This window comes from Silene latifolia, chromosome 2 (assembly GCF_048544455.1).
Source record: "Silene latifolia isolate original U9 population chromosome 2, ASM4854445v1, whole genome shotgun sequence".
NCBI lineage: Eukaryota > Viridiplantae > Streptophyta > Magnoliopsida > Caryophyllales > Caryophyllaceae > Silene > Silene latifolia.
This window is the reverse complement of record NC_133527.1, coordinates 105450645-105461312: the sequence shown is the minus strand read 5'-3', so window position 1 is coordinate 105461312 and position 10668 is coordinate 105450645.

The following is a 10668-nucleotide window of genomic DNA, read 5'->3' as shown; positions in this document are numbered from 1 at the left end:
CAAAAGTGTTCACTCGGCCCCTCTAAGGTGTCTTTTTGGCTTGCCGCCTTCGAATGAGAAGCAAGGGAAAGAGTTTAGGGTTTGATTAGGGGGATCCGCGGTAGCGATCCGCCTAATCAAACCCTAAACCCTTTCCCGTCCCGTTTTAGGATACCCAGACCCCCCAAAAAAGGATTCACTCGTCTCCTCTAGGGTGTCTTTTTGTCTTGCCGCCTGACGAATGAGAAGGAAAGGGTTTAGGGTTTCATTAGGGGATCCGCGGTAGCGGTCCGCCTAATCAAACCCAAAAACCCTTTCCCATCCCGTTTTAGGATACCCGGTCCCCCCAAAAAGGGTTCACTCGGCCCCTCTAGGGTGTTTTTTTGTCTTGCCGCCTTCAAATGAGAAGCAAGGGAAAGTGTTTAGGGTTTGATTAGGGGGATCCGCGGTAGCGGTCCGCCTAATCAAACCCTAAACCTTTCCCGTCCCGTTTTAGGATACCCGTTCCCCCCAAAAAGGGTTCACTCGGCCCCTCTAGGGTGTCTTTTTGTCTTGCCGCCTTCGAATGAGAAGCAAGGGAAAGGGTTTAGGGTTTGATTAGGGGGATCCGCGGTAGCGGTCCGCCTAATCAAATCCTAAACCCTTTCCCGTCCCGTTTTAGGATACCCGGTCCCCCAAAAAGTGTTCACTCGGCCCCTCTAGGGTGTCTTTTTGTCTTGCCGCCTTCGAATGAGAAGCAAGGGAATTGGTTTAGGGTTTGATTAGGGGGATCCGCGGTAGCGGTCCGCCTAATCAAACCCTAAACCCTTTCCCGTCCCGTTTTAGGATACCCGGTCCCCCCAAAAAGGGTTCACTCGGCCCCTCTAGGGTGTCTTTTTGTCTTACCGCCTTCGAATGAGAAGCAAGGGAAAGGGTTTAGGGTTTGATTAGGGGGATCCGTGGTAGTGGTTCGCCTAATCAAACCCTAAACCCTTTCCTGTCCCGTTTTAGGATACCCGGTCCCCCCAAAAAGGGTTCACTCGGCCCCTCTAGGGTGTCTTTTTGGCTTGCCGCCTTCGAATGAGAAGCAAGGGAAAGGGTTTAGGGTTTGATTAGGGGGATCCGCGGTAGCGGTCCGCCTAATCAAACCCTAAACCCTTTCCCGTCCCGTTTTAGGATACCCGTTCCACCCAAAAAAGGTTCACTCGGCCCCTCTAGGGTGTCTTTTTGTCTTGCCGCCTTCGAATGAGAAGCAAGGGAAAGAGTTTAGGGTTTGATTAAGGGGATCCGCGGTAGCGGTTTGCCTAATCAAACCCAAAACCCTTTCCGTCCCGTTTTTGGATACCTGGTCCCCCCAAAAGTGTTCACTCGGCCCCTCTAAGGTGTCTTTTTGGCTTGCCGCCTTCGAATGAGAAGCAAGGGAAAGAGTTTAGGGTTTGATTAGGGGGATCCGCGGTAGCGATCCGCCTAATCAAACCCTAAACCCTTTCCCGTCCCGTTTTAGGATACCCGGACCCCCAAAAAAGGGTTCACTCGTCTCCTCTAGGGTGTCTTTTTGTCTTGCCGCCTCTGAATGAGAAGGGAAAGGGTTTAGGGTTTCATTAGGGGATCCGCGGTAGCGGTCCGCCTAATCAAACCCAAAAACCCTTTCCCATCCCGTTTTAGGATACCCGGTCCCCCCAAAAAGGGTTCACTCGGCCCCTCTAGGGTGTTTTTTTGTCTTGCCGCCTTCAAATGAGAAGCAAGGGAAAGTGTTTAGGGTTTGATTAGGGGGATCCGCGGTAGCGGTCCGCCTAATCAAACCCTAAACCCTTCCCGTCCCGTTTTAGGATACCCGTTCCCCCCAAAAAGGGTTCACTCGGCCCCTCTAGGGTGTCTTTTTGTCTTGCCGCCTTCGAATGAGAAGCAAGGGAAAGGGTTTAGGGTTTGATTAGGGGGATCCGCGGTAGCGGTCCGCCTAATCAAATCCTAAACCCTTTCCCGTCCCGTTTTAGGATACCCGGTCCCCCCAAAAAGTGTTCACTCGGCCCCTCTAGGGTGTCTTTTTGTCTTGCCGCCTTCGAATGAGAAGCAAGGGAATTGGTTTAGGGTTTGATTAGGGGGATCCGCGGTAGCGGTCCGCCTAATCAAACCCTAAACCCTTTCCCGTCCCGTTTTAGGATACCCGGTCCCCCCAAAAAGGGTTCACTCGGCCCCTCTAGGGTGTCTTTTTGTCTTACCGCCTTCGAATGAGAAGCAAGGGAAAGGGTTTAGGGTTTGATTAGGGGGATCCGTGGTAGTGGTCCGCCTAATCAAACCCTAAACCCTTTCCTGTCCCGTTTTAGGATACCCGGTCCCCCCAAAAAGGGTTCACTCGGCCCCTCTAGGGTATCTTTTTGCCTTGCCGCCTTCGAATGAGATGCAAGGGAAAGGGTTTAGGGTGTGATTAGGGGGATCCGCGGTAGCGATCCGCCTAATCAAACCCTAAACCCTTTCCCGTCCCGTTTTAGGATACCCGGTCCCCCAAAAAGGGTTCACTCGGGCCCTCTAGGGTGTCTTTTTGTCTTGCCGCCTTCAAATGAGAAGCAAGGGAAAGGGTTTAGGGTTTGATTAGGGGATCCGTGGTAGTGGTCCGCCTAATCAAACACTAAACCCTTTCCCGTCCCGTTTTAGGATACCCGGTCCCCCAAAAAGGGTTCACTCGGCCCCTCTAGGGTGTCTTTTTGTCTTGCCGCCTTCGAATGAGAAGCAAGGGAAAGAGTTAAGGGTTTGATTAGGGGGATCCGCGGTAGCGATCCGCCTAATCAAACCCTAAACCCTTTCCCGTCCCGTTTTAGGATACCTGACCCCCCAAAAAAGGATTCACTCGTCTCCTCTAGGGTGTCTTTTTGTCTTGCCGCCTCCGAATGAGAAGGGAAAGGGTTTAGGGTTTCATTAGGGGATCCGCGGTAGCGGTCCGCCTAATCAAACCCAAAAACCCTTTCCCATCCCGTTTTAGGATACCCGGTCCCCCAAAAAGGGTTCACTCGGCCCCTCTAGGGTGTCTTTTTGGCTTGCCGCCTTCGAATGAGAAGCAAGCGAAAGGGTTTAGGGTTTGATTAGGGGATCCGCGGTAGCGGTCCGCCTAATCAAACCCTAAACCCTTTCCCGTCCCGTTTTAGGATACCCGTTCCACCCAAAAAGGGTTCACTCGGCCCCTCTAGGGTGTCTTTTTGTCTTGCCGCCTTCGAATGAGAAGCAAGGGAAAGAGTTTAGGGTTTGATTAGGGGGATCCGCGGTAGCGGTTTGCCTAATCAAACCCAAAAACCCTTTCCCGTCCCGTTTTCGGATACCTGGTCCCCGCCAAAAGTGTTCACTCGGCCCCTCTAAGGTGTCTTTTTGGCTTGCCGCCTTCGAATGAGAAGCAAGGGAAAGAGTTAAGGGTTTGATTAGGGGGATCCGCGGTAGCGATCCGCCTAATCAAACCCTAAACCCTTTCCCGTCCCGTTTTAGGATACCCAGACCCCCCAAAAAAGGATTCACTCGTCTCCTCTAGGGTGTCTTTTTGTCTTGCCGCCTCCGAATGAGAAGGGAAAGGGTTTAGGGTTTCATTAGGGGATCCGCGGTAGCGGTCCGCCTAATCAAACCCAAAAACCCTTTCCCATCCCGTTTTAGGATACCCGGTCCCCCCAAAAAGGGTTCACTCGGCCCCTCTAGGGTGTTTTTTTGTCTTGCCGCCTTCAAATGAGAAGCAAGGGAAAGGGTTTAGGGTTTGATTAGGGGATCCGCGGTAGCGGTCCGCCTAATCAAACCCTAAACCTTTTCACGTCCCGTTTTAGGATACCCGGTCCCCCAAAAAGGGTTCACTCGGCCCCTCTAGGGTGTCTTTTTGTCTTGCCGCCTTCAAATGAGAAGCAAGGGAAAGGGTTTAGGGTTTGATTAGGGGGATCCGCGTTAGCGGTCCGCCTAATCAAATCCTAAACCCTTTCCCGTCCCGTTTTAGGATACCCGGTCCCCCCAAAAGGGTTCACTCGGCCCCTCTAGGGTGTCTTTTTGTCTTGCCGCCTTCGAATGAGAAGCAAGGGAATTGGTTTAGGGTTTGATTAGGGGGATCCGCGGTAGCAGTCCGCCTAATCAAACCCTAAACCCTTTCCCGTCCCGTTTTAGGATACCCGGTCCCCCAAAAAGGGTTCACTCGGCCCCTCTAGGGTGTCTTTTTGTCTTGCCGCCTTCAAATGAGAAGCAAGGAAAAGGGTTTAGGGTTTGATTAGGGGGATCCGTGGTAGTGGTCCGCCTAATCAAACCCTAAACCCTTTCCTGTCCCGTTTTAGGATACCCGGTCCCCCCAAAAAGGGTTCACTCGGCCCCTCTAGGGTATCTTTTTGCCTTGCCGCCTTCGAATGAGATGCAAGGGAAAGGGTTTAGGGTGTGATTATGGGGATCCGCGGTAGCAGTCCGCCTAATCAAACCCTAAACCCTTTCCCGTCCCGTTTTAGGATACCCGGTCCCCCCAAAAAGGGTTCACTCGGCCCCTCTAGGGTGTCTTTTTGTCTTGCCGCCTTCAAATGAGAAGCAAGGGAAAGGGTTTAGGGTTTGATTAGGGGGATCCGTGGTAGTGGTCCGCCTAATCAAACACTAAACCCTTTCCCGTCCCGTTTTAGGATACCCGGTCCCCCCAAAAAGGGATCACTCGGCCCCTCTAGGGTGTCTTTTTGTCTTGCCGCCTTCGAATGAGAAGCAAGGGAAAGAGACCGCGGATCCCCCTAATCAAACCCTAAACCCTTTCCCGTCCCGTTTTAGGATACCCGGTCCCCCCAAAAAGGGTTCACTCGGCCCCTCTAGGGTGTCTTTTTGTCTTGCCGCCTTCAAATGAGAAGCAAGGGAAAGGGTTTAGGGTTTGATTAGGGGGATCCGTGGTAGTGGTCCGCCTAATCAAACACTAAACCCTTTCCCGTCCCGTTTTAGGATACCCGGTCCCCCCCAAAAAGGGTTCACTCGGCCCCTCTAGGGTGTCTTTTTGTCTTGCCGCCTTCGAATGAGAAGCAAGGGAAAGAGTTAAGGGTTTGATTAGGGGGATCCGCGGTAGCGATCCGCCTAATCAAACCCTAAACCCTTTCCCGTCCCGTTTTAGGATACCCAGACCCCCCAAAAAAGGATTCACTCGTCTCCTCTAGGGTGTCTTTTTGTCTTGCCGCCTCCGAATGAGAAGGGAAAGGGTTTAGGGTTTCATTAGGGGATCCGTGTAGCGGTCCGCCTAATCAAACCCAAAACCCTTTCCCATCCCGTTTTAGGATACCCGGTCCCCCAAAAAGGGTTCACTCGGCCCCTCTAGGGTGTTTTTTTGTCTTGCCGCCTTCAAATGAGAAGCAAGGGAAAGGGTTTAGGGTTTGATTAGGGGGATCCGCGGTAGCGGTCCGCCTAATCAAACCCTAAACCTTTCCCGTCCCGTTTTAGGATACCCGTTCCCCCCAAAAAGGGTTCACTCGGCCCCTCTAGGGTGTCTTTTTGTCTTGCCGCCTTCAAATGAGAAGCAAGGGAAAGGGTTTAGGGTTTGATTAGGGGATCCGCGGTAGCGGTCCGCCTAATCAAATCCTAAACCCTTTCCCGTCCCGTTTTAGGATACCCGGTCCCCCAAAAAGGGTTCACTCGGCCCCTCTAGGGTGTCTTTTTGTCTTGCCGCCTTCGAATGAGAAGCAAGGGAATTGGTTTAGGGTTTGATTAGGGGGATCCGCGGTAGCGATCCGCCTAATCAAACCCTAAACCCTTTCCCGTCCCGTTTTAGGATACCCGGTCCCCCAAAAAGGGTTCACTCGGCCCCTCTAGGGTGTCTTTTTGTCTTACCGCCTTCGAATGAGAAGCAAGGGAAAGGGTTTAGGGTTTGATTAGGGGGATCCGTGGTAGTGGTCCGCCTAATCAAACCCTAAACCCTTTCTCGTCCCGTTTTAGGATACCCGGTCCCCCAAAAAGGGTTCACTCGGCCCCTCTAGGGTATCTTTTTGCCTTGCCGCCTTCGAATGAGATGCAAGGGAAAGGGTTTAGGTGTGATTAGGGGATCCGCGGTAGCAGATCCGCCTAATCAAACCCTAAACCCTTTCCCGTCCCGTTTTAGGATACCCGGTCCCCCAAAAAGGGTTCACTCGGGCCCTCTAGGGTGTCTTTTTGTCTTGCCGCCTTCAAATGAGAAGCAAGGGAAAGGGTTTAGGGTTTGATTAGGGGATCCGTGGTAGTGGTCCGCCTAATCAAACACTAAACCCTTTCCCGTCCCGTTTTAGGATACCCGGTCCCCCAAAAAGGGTTCACTCGGCCCCTCTAGGGTGTCTTTTTGTCTTGCCGCCTTCGAATGAGAAGCAAGGAAAGAGTTAAGGGTTTGATTAGGGGATCCGCGGTAGCGATCCGCCTAATCAAACCCTAAACCCTTTCCCGTCCCGTTTTAGGATACCCAGACCCCCCAAAAAAGGATTCACTCGTCTCCTCTAGGGTGTCTTTTTGTCTTGCCGCCTCCGAATGAGAAGGGAAAGGGTTTAGGGTTTCATTAGGGGATCCGCGGTAGCGGTCCGCCTAATCAAACCCAAAAACCCTTTCCCATCCCGTTTTAGGATACCCGGTCCCCCCAAAAAGGGTTCACTCGGCCCCTCTAGGGTGTCTTTTTGGCTTGCCGCCTTCGAATGAGAAGCAAGCGAAAGGGTTTAGGGTTTGATTAGGGGGATCCGCGGTAGCGGCCCGCCTAATCAAACCCTAAACCCTTTCCTGTCCCGTTTTAGGATACCCGTTCCACCCAAAAAGGGTTCACTCGGCCCCTCTAGGGTGTCTTTTTGTCTTGCCGCCTTCGAATGAGAAGCAAGGGAAAGAGTTTAGGGTTTGATTAGGGGGATCCGCGGTAGCGGTTTGCCTAATCAAACCCAAAAACCCTTTCCCGTCCCGTTTTCGGATACCTGGTCCCCGCCAAAAGTGTTCACTCGGCCCCTCTAAGGTGTCTTTTTGGCTTGCCGCCTTCGAATGAGAAGCAAGGGAAAGAGTTAAGGGTTTGATTAGGGGGATCCGCGGTAGCGATCCGCCTAATCAAACCCTAAACCCTTTCCCGTCCCGTTTTAGGATACCCAGACCCCCCAAAAAAGGATTCACTCGTCTCCTCTAGGGTGTCTTTTTGTCTTGCCGCCTCCGAATGAGAAGGGAAAGGGTTTAGGGTTTCATTAGGGGATCCGCGGTAGCGGTCCGCCTAATCAAACCCAAAAACCCTTTCCCATCCCGTTTTAGGATACCCGGTCCCCCAAAAAGGGTTCACTCGGCCCCTCTAGGGTGTTTTTTTTGTCTTGCCGCCTTCAAATGAGAAGCAAGGAAAGGGTTTAGGGTTTGATTAGGGGATCCGCGGTAGCGGTCCGCCTAATCAAACCCTAAACCTTTTCACGTCCCGTTTTAGGATACCCGGTCCCCCAAAAAGGGTTCACTCGGCCCCTCTAGGGTGTCTTTTTGTCTTGCCGCCTTCAAATGAGAAGCAAGGGAAAGGGTTTAGGGTTTGATTGGGGAATCCGCGGTAGCGGTCCGCCTAATCAAATCCTAAACCCTTTCCCGTCCCGTTTTAGGATACCCGGTCCCCCCAAAAAGGGTTCACTCGGCCCCTCTAGGGTGTCTTTTTGTCTTGCCGCCTTCGAATGAGAAGCAGGGGAATTGGTTTAGGGTTTGATTAGGGGGATCCGCGGTAGCGATCCGCCTAATCAAACCCTAAACCCTTTCCCGTCCCGTTTTAGGATACCCCGGCCCCCCCCCCCCCCAAGGGTTCACTCGGCCCCTCTAGGGTGTCTTTTTGTCTTACCGCCTTCGAATGAGAAGCAAGGGAAAGGGTTTAGGGTTTGATTTGGGGGATCCGTGGTAGTGGTCCGCCTAATCAAACCCTAAACCCTTTCCTGTCCCGTTTTAGGATACCCGGTCCCCCCAAAAAGGGTTCACTCGGCCCCTCTAGGGTATCTTTTTGCCTTGCCGCCTTCGAATGAGATGCAAGGGAAAGGGTTTAGGGTGTGATTATGGGGATCCGCGGTAGCAGTCCGCCTAATCAAACCCTAAACCCTTTCCCGTCCCGTTTTAGGATACCCGGTCCCCCAAAAGGGTTCACTCGGCCCCTCTAGGGTGTCTTTTTGTCTTGCCGCCTTCAAATGAGAAGCAAGGGAAAGGGTTTAGGGTTTGATTAGGGGATCCGTGGTAGTGGTCCGCCTAATCAAACACTAAACCCTTTCCCGTCCCGTTTTAGGATACCCGGTCCCCCCAAAAAGGGATCACTCGGCCCCTCTAGGGTGTCTTTTTGTCTTGCCGCCTTCGAATGAGAAGCAAGGGAAAGAGACCGCGGATCCCCCTAATCAAACCCTAAACCCTTTCCCGTCCCGTTTTAGGATACCCGGTCCCCCCAAAAAGGGTTCACTCGGCCCCTCTAGGGTGTCTTTTTGTCTTGCCGCCTTCAAATGAGAAGCGAGGGAAAGGGTTTAGGGTTTGATTAGGGGGATCCGTGGTAGTGGTCCGCCTAATCAAACACTAAACCCTTTCCCGTCCCGTTTTAGGATACCCGGTCCCCCCAAAAGGGTTCACTCGGCCCCTCTAGGGTGTCTTTTTGTCTTGCCGCCTTCGAATGAGAAGCAAGGAAAGAGTTAAGGGTTTGATTAGGGGGATCCGCGGTAGCGATCCGCCTAATCAAACCCTAAACCCTTTCCCGTCCCGTTTTAGGATACCAGGACCCCCAAAAAAGGGTTCACTCGTCTCCTCTAGGGTGTCTTTTTGTCTTGCCGCCTCCGAATGAGAAGGGAAAGGGTTTAGGGTTTCATTAGGGGATCCGCGGTAGCGGTCCGCCTAATCAAACCCAAAAACCCTTTCCCATCCCGTTTTAGGATACCCGGTCCCCCCAAAAAGGGTTCACTCGGCCCCTCTAGGGTGTCTTTTTGTCTTGCCGCCTTCGAATGAGAAGCAAGGGAAAGGGTTTAGGGTTTGATTAGGGGGATCCGCGGTAGCGGTCCGCCTAATCAAACCCTAAACCCTTTCCTGTCCCGTTTTAGGATACCCGTTCCACCCAAAAAGGGTTCACTCGGCCCCTCTAGGGTGTCTTTTTGTCTTGCCGCCTTCGAATGAGAAGCAAGGGAAAGAGTTTAGGGTTTGATTAGGGGGATCCGCGGTAGCGGTTTGCCTAATCAAACCCAAAAACCCTTTCCCGTCCCGTTTTCGGATACCTGGTCCCCGCCAAAAGTGTTCACTCGGCCCCTCTAAGGTGTCTTTTTGGCTTGCCGCCTTCGAATGAGAAGCAAGGGAAAGAGTTAAGGGTTTGATTAGGGGGATCCGCGGTAGCGATCCGCCTAATCAAACCCTAAACCCTTTCCCGTCCCGTTTTAGGATACCCGGTCCCCCCAAAAAGGGTTCACTCGTCTCCTCTAGGGTGTCTTTTTGTCTTGCCGCCTCCGAATGAGAAGGGAAAGGGTTTAGGGTTTCATTAGGGGATCCGCGGTAGCGGTCCGCCTAATCAAACCCAAAAACCCTTTCCCATCCCGTTTTAGGATACCCGGTCCCCCCAAAAAGGATTCACTCGGCCCCTCTAGGGTGTTTTTTTGTCTTGCCGCCTTCAAATGAGAAGCAAGGGAAAGGGTTTAGGGTTTGATTAGGGGGATCCGCGGTAGCGGTCCGCCTAATCAAACCCTAAACCTTTCCCGTCCCGTTTTAGGATACCCGTTCCCCCCAAAAAGGGTTCACTCGGCCCCTCTAGGGTGTCTTTTTGTCTTGCCGCATTCAAATGAGAAGCAAGGGAAAGGGTTTAGGGTTTGATTAGGGGGATCCGCGTTAGCGGTCCGCCTAATCAAATCCTAAACCCTTTCCCGTCCCGTTTTAGGATACCCGGTCCCCCCAAAAAGGGTTCACTCGGCCCCTCTAGGGTGTCTTTTTGTCTTGCCGCCTTCGAATGAGAAGCAGGGGAATTGGTTTAGGGTTTGATTAGGGGGATCCGCGGTAGCAGTCCGCCTAATCAAACCCTAAACCCTTTCCCGTCCCGTTTTAGGATACCCGGTCCCCCCAAAAAGGGTTCACTCGGCCCCTCTAGGGTGTCTTTTTGTCTTACCGCCTTCGAATGAGAAGCAAGGGAAAGGGTTTAGGGTTTGATTTGGGGGATCCGTGGTAGTGGTCCGCCTAATCAAACCCTAAACCCTTTCCTGTCCCGTTTTAGGATACCCGGTCCCCCCAAAAAGGGTTCACTCGGCCCCTCTAGGGTATCTTTTTGCCTTGCCGCCTTCGAATGAGATGCAAGGGAAAGGGTTTAGGGTGTGATTATGGGGATCCGCGGTAGCAGTCCGCCTAATCAAACCCTAAACCCTTTCCCGTCCCGTTTTAGGATACCCGGTCCCCCCAAAAAGGGTTCACTCGGCCCCTCTAGGGTGTCTTTTTGTCTTGCCGCCTTCAAATGAGAAGCAAGGGAAAGGGTTTAGGGTTTGATTAGGGGGATCCGTGGTAGTGGTCCGCCTAATCAAACACTAAACCCTTTCCCGTCCCGTTTTAGGATACCCGGTCCCCCAAAAAGGGATCACTCGGCCCCTCTAGGGTGTCTTTTTGTCTTGCCGCCTTCGAATGAGAAGCAAGGGAAAGAGTTAAGGGTTTGATTAGGGGGATCCGCGGTAGCGATCCGCCTAATCAAACCCTAAACCCTTTCCCGTCCCGTTTTAGGATACCCGGTCCCCCAAAAAGGGTTCACTCGGCCCCTCTAGGGTGTCTTTTTGTCTTGCCGCCTTCAAATGA